The sequence below is a fragment of the Antechinus flavipes genome, chromosome 4 (genome assembly GCF_016432865.1).
Source record: "Antechinus flavipes isolate AdamAnt ecotype Samford, QLD, Australia chromosome 4, AdamAnt_v2, whole genome shotgun sequence".
NCBI lineage: Eukaryota > Metazoa > Chordata > Mammalia > Dasyuromorphia > Dasyuridae > Antechinus > Antechinus flavipes.
In genome coordinates, this window is record NC_067401.1 from 82,793,654 (window position 1) to 82,811,177 (window position 17,524).

Below are 17,524 nucleotides of genomic sequence, written 5' to 3' on the forward strand. Positions count from 1 at the left end.
GCTTTCTAAGAGTTTTAAAAATAATTTTAATAAAGTCCTCAAATTCTGAAACAGATTTCTGAAATTTATCAATGTGGATATTACTACAGATCTCAACCTTATCTATCGTGTCCTCCTGTTTAAGTTTGTCAAAAGAGGGCACCTAATGTTTCTAGGACTTTCTTTACTTTTCCTTGATTGAAAGGATGTATTGATTGGAATCTACCCATTATACCTTGCTTTTATCATGTGACCAGATTATTTCTTTTACTTCATTTTTCCTTGGTAATTATTTTGTGAGTATGTTATATTAATACCTCCCATGCATCTCTTGCCCTCTGGGGTGATTCTGTTCTCAATTCTTTGGACACTGTTCCATGATTACCAGTCATTTGACAACATGAAATTTTAAAAAGGTGTGCCTTTGTTTCAGAGAAAAATTTTAGGTTACTTACATAGCTTTGCAGTTTTCCAAAGGCAAACTAGTCATCTTTCTTCTTTCTCTTAAATTCTGGGCCTAAGTCATTGTCCATTTGCAACCTGTGAAACATTAATGAAGATAAGGTGAGAATGATGCAAACTTGAGAAGAAGCATATGAATTACTGGCAGATTGGTGGTATTTTGAATTCTATTCCATGAAACTATTTGTATAATTTGTATTTGGTAGGGCTGATTTTGAGCTTTGTTATTCACAGATTATAATTTAATTTGTCTTCTGTCACTTAAAGTATAATTCTACGGTAAAATCATGTGGTTTAGTCTTGCAATAGAATAAAAAAAAAAGCTGACATAGTGAACTGAGAATTTTCTTTTCAAGTGTTCAAGTATGCTCATCAAAGAGAATCTTTTATAGTCTGTAAACTATGTACAGATTATATGTTTCAAATTTTGATAAACTCAATTTCCTGGATAATCTCTCTTACTGAACATCCTCTAATTTTCTTTTTAAAAAGTACCAAACACACTCTTCCCAACATCCCTCCCAAGATCTCTTCTTGGGAACAATTGGAATGATTAACTTTCTAATTGGCATGTGGTGGAGCTTTCTAAAATACTTTCATTAAACCAACTTTATTTTTAAAAGATAGTTAAATGTGTAATTACTCTCAAGAGTAATTAAAATGAAATAGTGAATATAATTAGAAATTGTGACTGGCTTTTTGTAGGACATCTCAAAACTATGGGCCTCTGCTGTATCTATGTAATGAAAATGAACCAGTTTGATGTCTCGCATGGAGAGATTTTTGGAGAGCTTACATTTACACTAGCTGTTAGAAGTTTGAAACTTTTAAAAATTACTTTTGAGTCTCATTTTCAATGAAACCCCATATTTCTACAAATATGTGTGTAAATATATGTATAATATCATACATGCTACATGTATAATTACATATATGTATACATATTCTCATGATGTGTTGAGAAATTCATTTATTTCTATTTCAAAAACTTTTGTCTTCTTTTTTTCCCAGCATGTGGCCAAGGACATGACATTTTTAAAGCTTTTTTTTTTCCTCAGAGAAAGTAATTTCTATATTGCTTTCTAATAAATGAAGACAGTTGGGATTTTCCATGTTAATCCTATTCTTTTGTTAAGTTCCTGAGTATTATATCCTTTGCATAGAAGAAGAAAGCTCCAAGCCATGATTTACTCATGGTCCTTCTTTCAGACTGGGTAGGCTGCTTGGGATTAGAATGAACTGACAGCGAGTTTCCTGGTCCCTTAACCAACTTCACAAGAGGTTCTTTGGACTTAGCGGGGGACTTAAATATAAATATGCATATTTATATGTCATATATTTTAATATAATATGTAATACATATTTACATGTTGCATTCATTTATATTATACATTCATATATACCGTGTTTCCCCGATAATAAGACCTATCCCGAAAATAAGCCCTCCCCTTACTGTGTAAGATTCCTCTAAAATAAGCCCTCCCCCAAAAATAAGCCCTATTGAGATTGCTACTGTAGTGAAGGTGATCCCCTGCGCTACACGCTACATTACGGTACCCTCTGTATTCACTGTCTCCCCCATCTCCTTCCCTCCCCCCACCCCGGGTGAAACACACGCCGCGCTCTGAGCTGCATCCAATCAGAGCTGTAGCAGTGAGCGCGTCATCCTGTTCTTCCCCAGTGATTTGCTTGCCGGCACCATTGAGAGCAGTGCCACGGAGGAGAGCTGAGGCAGGACAACATAAAAACCCGGTATGTAAGCGGGAGTGAGGGGGCATGATGGAAGATAAAAGAAGAACTCAGCCAGCACTCACTGCGCTAAAGAAATGAAGAACTTCCTTGCAGAGAGAAGAATAGATCAAGTAATGATTCCTGCAGGAATGGCTGCCTATCTCCAGACCCTTGATATTGCAATAAACAAGCCATTCAAGGACCATTTGTGCATGGAAGTCAATGACTACATTGAAAATAGAATGGAAGAAGTCGTGACTTGGGTGAAGAAGTCATGGGATAAAATTACTGATAGCTGTGTCGCCAAGGCACTACGAGCAGGTTACCTGGACAAGACACATTCATTTAAAGAGAGCTATATTGCTGGGACATGACAGATTGGGTCCACTTCTTCTGAAGGAAATAGAGGCACAAAACATCCAGGACGGAATTCAGGATATGGACACTTATGACAATGTTGTTGAAGAAGATGACATGATCATTATTGAATAAAGGTACTTTTTTTTGTTCACATTTACCTGTTTATTAAAATTGCTGTCAATGTTCATTAAAATAAGCCCTCCTCTGAAAATAAACCCTCTGGTGTTTTTCTGTCCAAAAAAAAAATAAGACAGTATCTTATTATCGGGGAAACATGGGTAGTTATATATTTATTATATATTGATATAGCATATATTTATGTAATATATGATATATTTTTATATTTATTCAATAAATTAGTGAAAATTAGTAAAACAGTCAGTAATTAGTAGATTGGTAAGTTTATTTATTCCTTTTCTCTGACTTTATGTATTGATAATGGTTATTTTTAGAAAATACAAAACAAAAACTAAGCTGGAATATTTAGTCATATGACCAGTAAGCATTTATTAAGTCCTTACTATGTGTTAGGCCCTGAGGATATAAGATGAAGGAAAGAAGGAAACTTGAGCATTTATTAGCACCTACTGTATGCCAGGTATTGGCAAAGTATTTTCCAAATGTCTTATTTGATCCTCACATCAGCCCTAGGAGTTAGGTGCTATTATTATCCTTATTTTATGATTGAGGCAGAGGTATGATTGGTCAAGATCATACAGACTAAATATCTTAGGATAGATTTTTACCTCAGATCTTTTTGACTCCAGATGCTCTATTAACTGCTCTATCTAGCTACTTCAAAGAAAAAATGAAACAATTCTTACCTAAAGTAGCTTCTGTTCTGTTTAATGAATAAGGACACAATTGTTTCTTACAAGATGAATATACATTGTAATGCACAGAATCTTTAAAAACAAAAACAAAAACATAACAGCCATATTTTCCATCAAAACATCTAACTCTGATGCAATAGTGAATAACTTTATATCTTAGAACCCATTATTGATTTAGAGGCAGAAGGCTCCCTATAGGTTGTCTCATTTAACCCCTTATTTTATAAGATGAGAAAATCAAGGGCTAGAGAGATTTATTGATTCTCTTTTGGTCACATAAGCAGTGAGCCACAGTGCTTAATGTTGCAGACTGCAGCGTGAATTTTTCTGCATCACCCATAGTAGCACAGGACTGGTGACTATCTGAGGACATACATCATTTGCATTGGCAAAAGTACTTTGAAATTATTGTATCAAAACATCATTACTGAGTGCTCAGGAGATAAAATGGTGGTAAAAGACATTGACCCTGTGCCCAAGGATTTTATGACTTAGTTGGGGTGACAAGGCATTCACAAGTGACGGGCTGAAAAATAATACAGAGCAAAGAGTTCAGGAGAACAGTAGGAGAGGTCTCACAGGAAAGGACAGGATTCATTGCCAGGTAAAATGCTGAAGGCTACCAGAAGAGAGGCAAATCTCTTTAGGCTGATGTGATGGGGAAGAACTTTGCAGAGCCAAGATTTGAAGAGAGTCTTGAAGAATGGAGTTTTGTAGGGCTAGAATTCTTGTGACTGTTAAACTTCTTTTAGAATCAAAAAGTTAATTTAAATCTTAAAATGTGTCACCTGATTTTCACACTTCTCTCTCATCTTGCTGAGCATGTTTGGAATGTGTCAGATTTTTTTTTTTCCTCCTGAGAGAGCTGTTGTTAGGAATTAAAGCAATAGAGTGTAAATTAGCACATAGTTTAGCCCAGTTAAATGAGAAAAGTCTTCCTGAGTGTTGGCTTTATGATGGTTTAAATTCAAGGTGAAGTTTTTTGAGGTGGACCTAACCCATATATGTTATTAATGCATTTGGAGTTCTTCTTTTGAAACTTATTTATTTGGGACATGGATAGTACATGAAGAGAGTGCTGGACCTGGAATCAAGCAGACATAGGTTAGAAAACTGATGGCACTTTCTAGTCACAATGATCAAACCTTTTCTTAGTGTTAGTCATCTCATTTGTTGTTATTGTTCAGTCATTTCTGACTTTTCATGACTCTATTTGGGTTCTTCTTGGCAAAGTTTGCCATTTAATTCTCCACTTCATTTTACATATGAGGAAACTGAGGTAAACAGGATTAAGCAACCTGCCCAAGGATACAATAGGAAGCATCTGAGATTAGATTATAATTGAGGTCCTCCTGATTCCTGGGCTTGTGCTCTATCCAGTGTGCCATTTAGTTTTTCTACTTCACCTATATGAGGAGAATAATATCTTTCAGAACCTACAGAGTGTCAATTAGGGTAGAGGTAACTGGAGTTTTGTCCTCAGAGCTCCATATTTAAAAGGCACTGAGAATACTTAATATGAAATCATCAAAATAACATGTGAATGAAAAAGAGGATAGACTGATCACATGAGACTGGAAGATGTAATAACCTATGTGTTCTCCTTGTATCATTGTGATGTCAGAGAAAATAAGGAAGTCCACGACTAACATATTGGAGGGACTCATTGTGGCAAACTTGTGGATAGATATGGACAAGAATCCTCTTGGATGGGAATTTATGGGTTGTGTTCTGACCTGAATCTTTGGAAGGAATAGCCCCATCAAAGAGATATATTTCAGTTGACCATTGAGAACATTTGCAATCAGTCAGCTAGAAATTAATGAATGGATTGTTTTTATATATATATATATATATATATATATATATATATATATATAAAATATATATATATATTTATATCTATATATATCTATCTATCTATTATGTGCCAAGTGATGCAATGGATAGAATGCTAGCCCTTGAGTCAGGAGCACCTGAGTTCAAATCCAATCTTAGAAACTCATTGGTGGTGTGACCCTGGGCAAGCCACTTAACTCTGTTTGCTTCAGTTTGCTCATATGTCAGATGAGCTGGAGAAGGAAATGGCAAGTCATTCTAGTTCTTTATTAAGAAAATTCCAAATGTGGTCATAAAGAGTGGAACATGACTGAAGCAATTTAAGAATCAAAATGTCAAGTGCTGCGTTCAGTGGTGGAAATACAAATACAAAAATGTAGATAGTTTCTGCTCTCAGAAAGCTTAAATTTTAATAAATGGAGAATAATGAAATGGTATGGACACTAAGAAAATGTGTGAGGTCCTTTCCACTTCGAACTTCTTTGATCCTTTGAGTTGGTTAATGGCTATGACTTTAGGATTAATTGAAATCATTTCAGCTAACTTAAGGTTCACATGGAGCAGACAATTCTCGTGACTAAAAGTGATAGAATTAGTATTGGTTAATCATTAATAGGATGCTAGCCTTTGGCAACTGCATTGAAAAGAGTATATTTTGTTTGAAATTTTCAGTTAATGAGAATTTGTTGCATAAAACTATTCTTTGAAGGAAGGATAGAAAAGGAGAAATTTCTTTTTCTCTTTTTTTAATTATAGTTTTTTATTTACAAGATATATGCATGGATAATTTTTCAGCATTGACAATTGCAAAACCCTTTGTTCCAATTTTTCCCTTCCTTCCCCCCACCCCTCCCCTAGATGACAGGTTGACCAATACATGTCAAACATGTTAAAACATAAGTTAAATACAATATATGCATACATGTCCATACAGTTATTTTGCTGTACAAAAAGAATTGGATTTTGAAATAGTGTACAATTAACTGTGAAGGAAATCAAAAATGCAGGCGGACAAAAATAGAGGGATTGGGAATTTTATGTTGGTTCATAGTCATCTCCCAGAGTTCTTTCGCTGGGTGTAGCTAGTTTAGTTCATTACTGCTCTATTGGAACTGATTTGGTTCATCTCATTGCCGAAGAGGGCCACATCCATCAGATTCAATCATCAAATAGTATTGTTGGTGAAGTATACAATGATCTCTGGGTCCTGCTCATTTCACTCAGCATCAGTTCATATAAATCTATCCAGGCCTTTCTGAATTCATCCTGTTGGTCATTTCTTACAGAACAATAATATTCCATAGTATTCATATATCATACTTTATTCAGCCATTCTCCAATTGATGGATATCCACTCAGTTTCCAATTTCTGGCCACTATAAAGAGGGCTGCCGCAAACATTCTTGCACATACAGGTCTCTTTCCCTTCTTTAAAATCTCTTTGGGATATATGCCCAGTACTAACACGGCTGGATCAACGGGTATGCACAGTTTGATAACTTTTTGAGCATAGTTCTAAATTGCTCTCCAGAATGGCTGGATGTATTCACAATTCCACCAACAATGTATCAGTATCACCTCCAACATTGTGTATTATCTTTCCCTGTCATTCTAGCCAATCTGACAGGTGTGTAGTGGTATCTCAGAGTTGTCTTAATTTGCATTTTTCTGATTAATAATGACTTGGAACACCTTTTCATATGGCTAGAAATAGTTTCAATTTCTTCGTCTGAGAATTGTCTGTTCATATCCTTTGACCAAAAGGAGAAATTTCTAACGAATTATTGTATACTTTGTTGATAGTGTCAATGTCTTATTAGGGATCCAATTAAATTCAACCCTCATCATGTGCCACTCATGTCCCTGAACCTGGGAATATAAAGACAAAAAAGCAATCCCTATTCTCAAGGAGTTACCATCATCATCATCATCACCACTACTATCAGCAGCATCATATCTAGCTTTTACATAGCACCTTAAAGTTAGCAAAATCCTTTGTTTAAGTTATCCCTGGGGAAGTAGAGATCACTTTATCCCTAAAATTCTTTAATAAAACCCAAGATAATGAAAGTACAAGCTGAGTTTTATCTTTAAAAATTTTTAAAATTCTTTTCTTTTTAAAAATCATAATAGCTTTTTATTTTCCAAAATACATGCAAAGATAATTTTCGCCTTTGCAAAACCTTGTGTTCCAAATTTTTCTCCTTTCTCCCTTTCCCTAAAAAGCAATTAATCCAATATTGGTTAAATATGTGCAATTCTTCTAAACATATTTCCATATTTATCATGCTGTACAAGAAAAATCTGATCAAAAGGAAACAATGAGAAAGAAAAAATAAGCAAGCAAACAACATGAATTTTATCTTTTAAAAAATATGTTGATATTACATTAAGATGCTGGACTGCTTGAATAAATCCTAATAAAGGACCATTAATGTTATTAAATGATAACTGATTTGTTTTTGTGATTCAGTCATTTCAGTTATGGGCAAATTCCTATGACACCATTTTAGGGTTTTCTTTGCAAAGATATTAATTATATAATTCATAATTATTTATGAATTATATAATTAAAATTATGACATATTTCTTTTTTAAGCAAGTTTTATCAATTTTTTGTTCCTTTACATTATTGTCTCTTTCTAATTACCTGCAAACTTTGTAGAATACTCTTTATTAGAAAGAAAAATGGTTAAACAAAATGAACTGACACAGTAACAATGGCATTATTTAATAAGCATAGTCCACAATTTCTGAACTGAGAGGAGGAGAGTAATGTATTTCATCAAAATTTGGTTTTCTGAAACCAAAATTAGGCGATATCTTTAATCTGAATTCTGACATCTCTTTCTGTTGTTTTAATTTATTTTATTGACTTTTTGTTCTCTGGTTCTCTTTTCTCTGCTTAGCATCACTTTATGAAAATCTTTCTATCTTTGTCTGGAGTCTTCATATTTATTTTGATTATATCAGCACAAAAATGTACCACCAAATTAATATACCACAATTTGGCCATTCCCTGAATAGTTTAGCACTTACTTTGTTTCTAGTTTTTTGCTACTATGGATATTTTGGAACATATAGGATTTTTTCCCCATCACTTACCTCTTTGGGAATAAATTCCCAATAGCAGTATTATTGGCAAAAAGGGCATGAGCTATTAAGTAACTTTTCTGGTAACATTTTTTTTCCTTCTGGAGTTCTATCCTGAAATCTTCTTACTATAAAATAAAAATTACTATAGTAATTTTTCACTGTGATAGTAATTTTTCTTGCTTGTTCATTTCCCAGTATTCTCCCCCCTTTGCGAGCTTAAGAGTGGAGAGAAGACCCTGATAAAGTATGATTGAAATCAAAGTGACTGAAGAACCTTGGAGGATATTTCTCCTTTTGCTCTGTCTAGGAGTTACTTGTTATCATTTTTAAGGCAAAGCCAAGAGACTAGGTGAGATGTATGTATGGAAAAAAAAGCCTAGTTATTTGATTTAGATGCATTATTATAGATTCTTTTAATTCTTTTAAGTAGAAAGCTTTCCTAAAAATTCAAACTATTTTTATTTCATTTACACACATCTCTGGTAGGAATCAATTTATCTTGGTTATATGTGTAATCTTTTTGTTGTTGTTGGTTTGATTAGACAGGAGGATTGAAAGAAAGGTTGGATCCATCCATGTGAATTATCATAAGCAGCTTACATAGCAGATTACATTTATATAGCTTTCAATTCACCTAGTGCTTTACATACATTATCTCCTGAGATAGAATAGGATATTTCCTCCTTATGGATTTTAATTTTCTCCTCTTAACTTTACTGTTTTCTTTCCAGCTGAAATTTCTTTTATTTTCAAAATATCATACTTTTTTTTTTTTCATTTTCATACCACCTTCATTTCTGAATATCTGTTTCTGCCTTTCTTCTGCCAGAAAAGTCATTCCTCAAAACAAAGATTTTTTTAAAAAAGAACAAAAAAATCCTCTGCCCATAGTAATAATTAAAGGTAGCATTTATAGGGTACTTCAAGGTTTCAAAACATTTTTCAAATATCATCTCATCTTATTTTCACAGCCCTGAGATAGACAGAGGTTAAATGGTTTGCCTAGGTTCATATAGTTAATTAATGTCTGAGACTGGATATGAAGTTTTATCTAAATAATTTAAAAGTACTTTTTAAAAAACTGGTTTCTGTGGCCAAATTTGAGCATTATAATTACATAGTATCTTTTGTTGTTGTTATTCTGCCTATTTACATTATTACATTTATTAATATTAACAATTATATTTATAACAAATACAGTGTTAAATATTAACAATATTTATATTGTTTTTCCTGTAATAAATATTCAAATCTGTATCAGTTCATACATCTTCTGATAATTCTCTGAATTCTTCATAGCCTTTGTTTCTTGTCATTCTATTACTTCTATTTCATTATATTCTATCACTTATATAATGGGAATAATAATAACATTTATCTCATAAGATTTGAGGATCACATGAGATAATATTTGCAAACTTTAAAGAGCTGTATGTTAATATTAACATAATTATTAAGTACTGCAGTTTTATATCAAATACTTTGTTTATAATTCTTTGCTACTACAAAAAATGCCCCTTTGAAATTTCTGTCTTGGGTCTCCCATATGTTTCAGGGAGAAACCCTGAAACATATGCCTAGCATTGGGATCTTTGAGGTCAAAGGATATGAATATTTTGGTCACTTTTTAAATGTAATTTCAATTCCTTTTCTGAGTGGCAAAAATCCAGACCAGTTTGCAACCTTTCCAAAAGTCTATTACTACCTTTTCTTTCTGTAACCCTTCTAATATCAACTTACTACTTTTTTCTTATCTTTGTTCCTTGGGCAGCTGCTGAAAATAAGTTTTGGAGAGAGTTGGGCTCTGTCATGTTCTAGACATACACTCTTATAATCAGTTCCTTGCATGTGATAAGTACTTAGCCTTTCATTTTTTCATATTTAAGATCAAACCGAAGAGATATGTATGCATTATTTTTTATATGAGTTGCATCCCTGACATTGGCAACAGCTGAGGAATTTTTTTTGTTCCTTATCTGTCACCTAGAATGTAGGCTGAAGTACTTTTGCATTTTCCCCTAATTCCCTATGTAGCAATGAGACAATCTCCAGTCCCTTGACTGCTAGGGCTATTCTACTGGGGAGTTTGTAGTATTCAGGGAGTACTTGCATTTCCCCCTAATTCCTTATGCAGCAATGAAACAAGCTCCAGCTTCTCAGCTGCTATTACTGCTCTACCAGGGAATTTGGGGTATTTGGGAAGGACAAGAACTTCCAGGGTGAGGGCTTCTTCTGGGCTGCCCATTCATCTACCCATCACTCGGTTCTCACCAATGGCTCTAAAAAGCTGTAGCATGTGCAGTAGTCGCACCCAGTAAAACTGCCTCAGAGATGGGCTAAACCAAGTTGATGGTAACTGATAGACTTTAAAACTGTTGGTAAATTAGTGGGATGTCTATCTCAAGCATGTTAAGACTTCCCCTGGTAGAATGGGCCAATGAGAGCAACTTATTACAAAAGTCACAAAAGGGCTGAGGCTGGCACTATGCTAAGGTCATTCAATGCATCCCAGGCCATTCCCAAACATCTTGATTTTTGCCTTGCCTCTGGACTTTGGCTCTGGAAGAGAGAATGAGGCTGATTGCCACTCTGTCTTACCTAAATTCAATTTATATACAAGTCAAGACATCTCCTGTGTTGTGTTGGTCCTCTTAAAAAATGAAGGATAAACAATAACTGTTTTACTTGTTACCCAGTTTCATCAGTCTTACTTGAGCAGAGAACTGATCTAGCTCAGTTGAAGACCTTGACCATATTTGATAGGCTCCTTGTTGTAAACTTTTGGAGGGATGTGAGGAGGACCTACCTGGGATGGACAGTCATGAATGGATTGGAATCTTCATCATTGGAGGGAACTACTGAATTTATGACAAGATAATAATAATAATGGCTAGCATTTTTATAGTACTTTGAGTTTTACAGAGTGGCTTACTTATGTTATTTCATTTGATCTTCAAAATGATCTTATTCCCACAATAACCTTGGGAAGTACATAGTATTATTATTCTCTTTCCCTCTTTCCCTCCTTTCTTTCTTCCTTCTGTCTCTTCTTCCCTCCTTCTGTCTCTGTTTCTGTCTGTCTGTCTCTTCTTATTTGTTAGCCTGGTTCCTGAATTTCTACCTGTTGAAGATGGAAATTATGAAGTGCCATGAATTCCTTTGACAGTCTAGTGAAGCCCATGGACTGCAGAATAATGATTTTAAATACATAGGAGTACAAAGGGAACTAATTATGTTAAAATATAGTGTTAGAATATTAAAATAAAACCCAAGTTCACAGACGGCCAATTGCTTTTTTTTTTTTTTTGCTTTAATATAGAAAATATTTTGATAATTGAACATGGAGCACTTATTAGTGGACCAATTGTTAATGGAAATTATTTCCTAATTAGGCAATGTAAAAGCAGCTATTCTATAGCAGAAAGAAAGAAGTTGTGTAATGGTGTATGCATGAAATCTTTAGGCACTCATTTATATCTATTAGAAAAGGTACTGCTTTCAGTATGATTCCCAAGGGATATGGTTAATATAGGCTAGCTTAAGTATGTTGCATGGAGAAATTTGCCTTGCCAAGTTTTACTAAAATATAACATAGACCAAACACATAGTTGTGATTCAGTGAAATGTAAGTCTTTTGCTTGTGGATATAACTTTCTATCAATTTTGTTTTGATGATCAAAACTGCAAAATGTTTTTGGTATATTGGAGTGTTTGGGTTTTGTTTTGTTTTGTTTTTGATGATTGCTGCCATTTGTTTTTGCATTATGATCCCTTTTCTTGAGGTAAAACCAAATTCCTCACAGTTAAGCAATATCAAATGATCTATTGACTGTTTCTGGCTATATATGAATCAATTTTTCCAAACCCATATCTCTCCCCCCACCCTCGCTTTCAATTTTTTTTTAAGGAAAAAAGAGAGGTATATTTCCTTAAATTTTATTTGGAGCCAGTTTTGGTCATTATAATCTCATGTTGTTTTTGTTTATATTGTAGTCATTGTATATATTGTTTTCCTCATTTGGTTTATTTCACTTGGCATTAATTTATGCAGATCTTTCCATGTTTCTTTGAATTCATCATATTTGTTGTTTCTACAGAATGTTAGTCCATTACATTTATATACTATGATTTATTTAATCATAATAACCCAATCAGTGGGCATGTACTTTGTTTCTTGTTCTTTTAAATCAACAAAAAGTGATACTATAAATATTTTTGAGACTCTGTAAAGGATTCTGTATGAGAAAATCCTAGGTTCAAGCCTCATCTTTTACACAGACTGGCTCTTAGTATTCTAATCAACGTTATAAAACTATATGATATAGAGAGAGTATTGATCAGCTTTGGTAGAAGGACTTTTTGATCTGGGAGTTCTCTGTATCAATGAAATGATAGGAACAGTCCATATCTTTATGTGAATATTTTGGCATAAAGGGTAACATTTTGTCTTTAAATCTTCTAGAAGTTAAAATATATGTAAGGAATTTGTTTTAGATAAATTTTTTTTATTTTCATGAAATTTGCCATGATAGTTTTGCCATGATCTGAATATTCAAAAGATCTAAGATAAACTATAAAGTACCCTATAAACCATGCAATTTTGGTTTAGGAGTGTCCCCAAATTATCAATCTTTAGCCCTCTTTTTTAGGGCAACTAGGTGGCAGATTGGACAGAGTTATAGGGCTGGATTCAGGAAGACTCATCTTCGGGAGTTCAAATACAGCCTCAGACACTTAGTGGTAATGTAACTCTGGGCTAGTTACTTATTTGCCTCAGTTTCCTCATCTGTAAAATAGGCTGGAGAAAGAAATGACAAGTCACTCTAGGATCTTTGCCAGTACAACCCTAAATGGAATCACAAGGAGTAAGTCGCAATTGAAATGACTCAATAACAATAACAAGTTAGAAGAGTTGCTCATGTTTAACATATATTGGATTACTTGCTGTCTGGGGATGGGGGTAGGAGGAAGGGAGGGAAAAAAATTGAAACAAAAGGTTTTGCAAGGATGAATGTTAAAAACAATCTTTGTATGTCTTTTGAAAATAAAAAGCTAATTAAAAACTATAATAATAAGTTGATACAGATCATATTTATAAAAAATACTTAGCACAGAACCTGGCACATAGAAGGTAAAGTATAAATTTTTACTTCCCCCTTACTCTCCTTCCCCCGCTCCCCCCTCCGTTTTCCTTTCCCTTTCCTTATATCCACTTCCTTTCCCTTGCTTTCCTTTCCTTACCTATGAAATAATAGATTCCCCCACCCCCTCCTCACTGAAAGATCATTTCCTCTATCATGGTAAGATTGCAATTGATCAGAGCACAGCAGAGATCAAAAAAATCATGGGCCTTTTGAAGTAAAAAAATGCATATTTCACCCTTTCCTGCATTAGTCCTTATGTGGGCTTTCTTCAGCTCCCCAAGATCAGGCTTCTGTTGCCTGTGAGTTTACATTGCTTCTCATTTTTCACAAGTACTATCTGTGTTCTCTCAGTTTTTTATTTGTACTTCATACCAGTACTTCTGAATCAATCTCTGGATTCTAAAAAAAAATACCTGATTTACTCATTCCCATATTTCTAATCCTATTGACTGTGGCCGTTTCTTAGACTATCTCAAATGAAGCTCATGATTAGGCAGTGAAATAGATCAGTGGTTAGGGTTTTGGACTTGGGGTCAAGAAGAACTGATTTTTGCAGTGGCTAGAAAATCGAATGGATGCTCATCAATTGGAGAATGGCTGAGTAAATTGTAGTATTTGAATGTTATGGAATATTACTGTTCTGTAAGAAATGACCAGAAGGATGAATACAGAGAGGCTTGGAGAGACTTACATGAATTGATGCTAAGAGAAATGAGTAGAACCAGGAGATCATTATATACTTCAACAACAATACTATGTGAGGAGCAATGCTGATGGAAGTGGCTCTCTTTAGCAATGAGAGGATCCATATCAGTTCCAATTGATCAGTGATGAACAGAATCAGCTACACCCAGCGAAAGAATTCTGGGAAATGAGTGTGGACCACAACATAGTATTTGCACTCTTTCTGTTGTTGGTTGCTTGCATTTTTGTTTTTCTTCCCAGGTTATTTTTACCTTCTTTCTAAATCTGATTGTTTGTGTGCAACAAGATAACAAGATAAACATGTATACATATATTGTATTTAACATATACTTTAACATGTTTAACATGTACGGGACTGCCTGTCATCTAAGGGAGAGGATTGAGGGGACAAGGGAAAAAGTTGGAACAGAAGTTTTTGCAAGGGTCAATGTTGAAAAGTTACCCATGCATATGTTTTGTCAATAAAAAGCTAGAATACCAATAAAAAAGAACTGACTTTAATTACGGCCTCACATTCTGACTACCTCTGACATTGGGCAAGTCACTTTCTTTCAGAAAGATATGTGTATGTATGTATATGCAGGGGGCAGCTAGGTGGTTCAGTGGATAGAACTATGGGCCTGGAGTCAGGAGCAGCTGAATTCAAATTTGGTCCTAGACACTGTGCAAGACTCTGGGCAACTCACTTAGCCCTGTTTGCTTCAGTTCCTCATCCTGGAAGATAAACTGGAGAAGGAAATGGAAAACTATTCCAGTATCTCTATGCCAAAAAACTCTTGTTAGAGTCATGAAGAGTTTGACATGACTGAAAACAAATCAACAACAACAATAAAAATGTATATGTATACTGTTAAATAAATAATTTATTAAAGTGTCTGTGTTTACTTGGAAACTCTGCTCTCTGATTGCATTTGATACCTTAAGCAGCCATACTGATACACTATTTACATATAAGCATAATATTCAAGGTGAAACAGAATTTTTTTTCTTTATTCTTTTCTACTCTGTCATATTATTGACCTTAGCAAAGACTTCTTTCACTTTCTTCAGTGGATACTGTGATAATTGTGGGCTTGTTGATTCATGCTGATGAATAGTAATTTCCTATGAGTTATCCTGGTGCCTGGGTTTCAGCCATATTTTTCATGTGATCGCATAAAAGTCCTGGCTGGTGGTGAATGTTAATCAAGGTAGAATGATGGCCTGAATGCTAACAGTGCTTCAGGAGGAGCCTGATCAGCAGCAAAAGAGTCCTGTTCTTGCGCCCTGGGAGGGGAAAATCTGTTGAATTATGCCTATGGCCAGAAACCTTGTTTTCCTTCACATTGTACAGATGGGTTTGGGCAGATCATCACTCTGATGAATGGGAAGCTTTGGAGAGAAAGTGATTCTGCTCAAACTATGCTCTCTGGGATGCTAATTATCATCAGTGGAAGTTTTTATGTTAAGATAAAAATGTTTTACACTGAATTTGGATTGTTGGTCAGTTGAACAAGTCAAATCAACCAGTATTTACTGAACACCTGCAGTGGGAAAGAAAAATTACTACTGTAAAGGGTACAGAGTCTTTGGCACATCATTATTTTTCATCTATTTGGTAGACACAAAAACATATGAGAACAAATAGATATTAGAATCATGTCAAGAACCTGTGATTTTACTGGCATGACTTCTCTGTCCAATTTAGGAATTCTGTCTTGAGTCTTCTTCTCTTCGTTCATCAATCTCTTGGTGATTTCTCCAACTTCTATGATCATCTCTATGATGATGACTCCTACATCTATATATCTATTTCTGGTTGCTTTCCAGTTCCCGTATCATTAACTATTATTGGATTTTTTTTTCATCCAAAATGAAATTTAAATACCATATTCTGTATAACATTGTTCCTGATACCTCCAATGCTTAATACTCTTCCTTCCAAACTACCTTGCATTTAACTACTTGGCATTTATTAATTTTATATTTATACTAAATGTATTCTTATATCTATTTGTTTCTGCTATTAGAATAAAAGTCATTGTGAATAGAGACTGGTTCATTCTTTGTACTTGTCTCCCTAAGGTTTATAGCATGATTCCTTGTATATTGTAGGGACTTGATAAATGCTTTGGGCAAGTAGATGGCACAGTGGATAGATAGAGCATTGGGCTTGGAATCAGGAAGACTTATTTCCCTGAGTTTAAATCTAGTCTCAAACACTTACGAGTTGGGTGACCCTGGGCATATCACAGTTTGCCTAATCTATAAAATGAGGTGGAGAAGGAAATAGCAAATAATTTAAAAATCTTTGCCAAGAAAATTCCAAATGGAATCACAAAGAATCAGCCGTGACTAAAATAACTGAATAGCAACAATTGCTAGCTTATTAGTTGATTCAAGCGTTGCATAAGCCATAGAGATGTGACTTGCCTATGATCGCGTAGTGTCAGAAGCAGGCTTAAACTCAAATCTTCCTTATTAGAAATCTAGCACCCTATCCACCACTTATCTGTCTTTGCAATGGTGGGTCTGAGGAAGTCATTTCACTACAGAAAGATGTGTGTGTATGTATATGTGTATACGTATATACAAACACATATATGTCTGGATATACATACACATATATTATTGGTTAAATAATTTAATGTCTGTTCTTACTTGGAATTTTGCTCTCTGATTTTATTTGGTATCTTGGACAGCCATAGTTATTTACCATTCTCATATAATAAGTAATAAACTGTTTAAATAAAAATGTTACAGGAAAGGATTGATTCATGAGCAATTGCAATAGAAGGGCCTGAAAAGGAGAGATCTACTTAGGCTGAGCCCTTTTTATGTATTTCCATTATAATTGACAACATAATAGATTGCACCTGGATTGATACTTAAGCTGGCTTGCTTGGCACCTTAACAAATCCAGAATTTATTTAAAAATAAAACAAAATACCAAAACACGTACCTTTTCATATGTTAGGACCCAAAGAATAAATGTAAACCCATTTTTATCAAATATTATTTTGATGTGCTAAAATCTTCTAATGAAGACAGCAGCCTTCAGATACCTAAATAAATTAGGCTAATAACAGGTGTGTTTCCTGATTTGGGGAATCAGAACATTACGAGAGCAATGGTCTTACAATCCATTTTTGCCCATGATTTTTCTGTAAGTATAGACTGGGTTTCTAGTTACATATATTGGCTCAGATTCCCGCTCTGTCTCCTGTTACCAGTGTGACCTGAGCAGGTTTAATTCTCTAAGAACAGTTTTCTTGTCTGTAAAATAGAGAGTTTTGAATATATGAACTTAAAAGATTCTTACAGCCTCAACCCTAGGGTATCATGATTAACAAGAGAATTTATTTTTTCCCCCTTGGAGCATTTTATTTGTATGTA

The 17,524-nt window shown here is 34.4% G+C and overlaps 1 protein-coding gene and 1 pseudogene across 1 annotated transcript in view; one reads left to right on the top strand and one right to left on the bottom strand.

Annotated features, from left to right (window-relative positions):
• Positions 1-17,524, top strand: part of SMYD3 (SET and MYND domain containing 3) — a 1,009,300-nt gene that overhangs the window by 121,354 nt on the left and 870,422 nt on the right. The window lies entirely within an intron of this gene.
• The window catches only part of LOC127559208 (40S ribosomal protein S15a-like), a 41,550-nt pseudogene continuing 39,356 nt past the window's right edge, over positions 15,331-17,524 (bottom strand).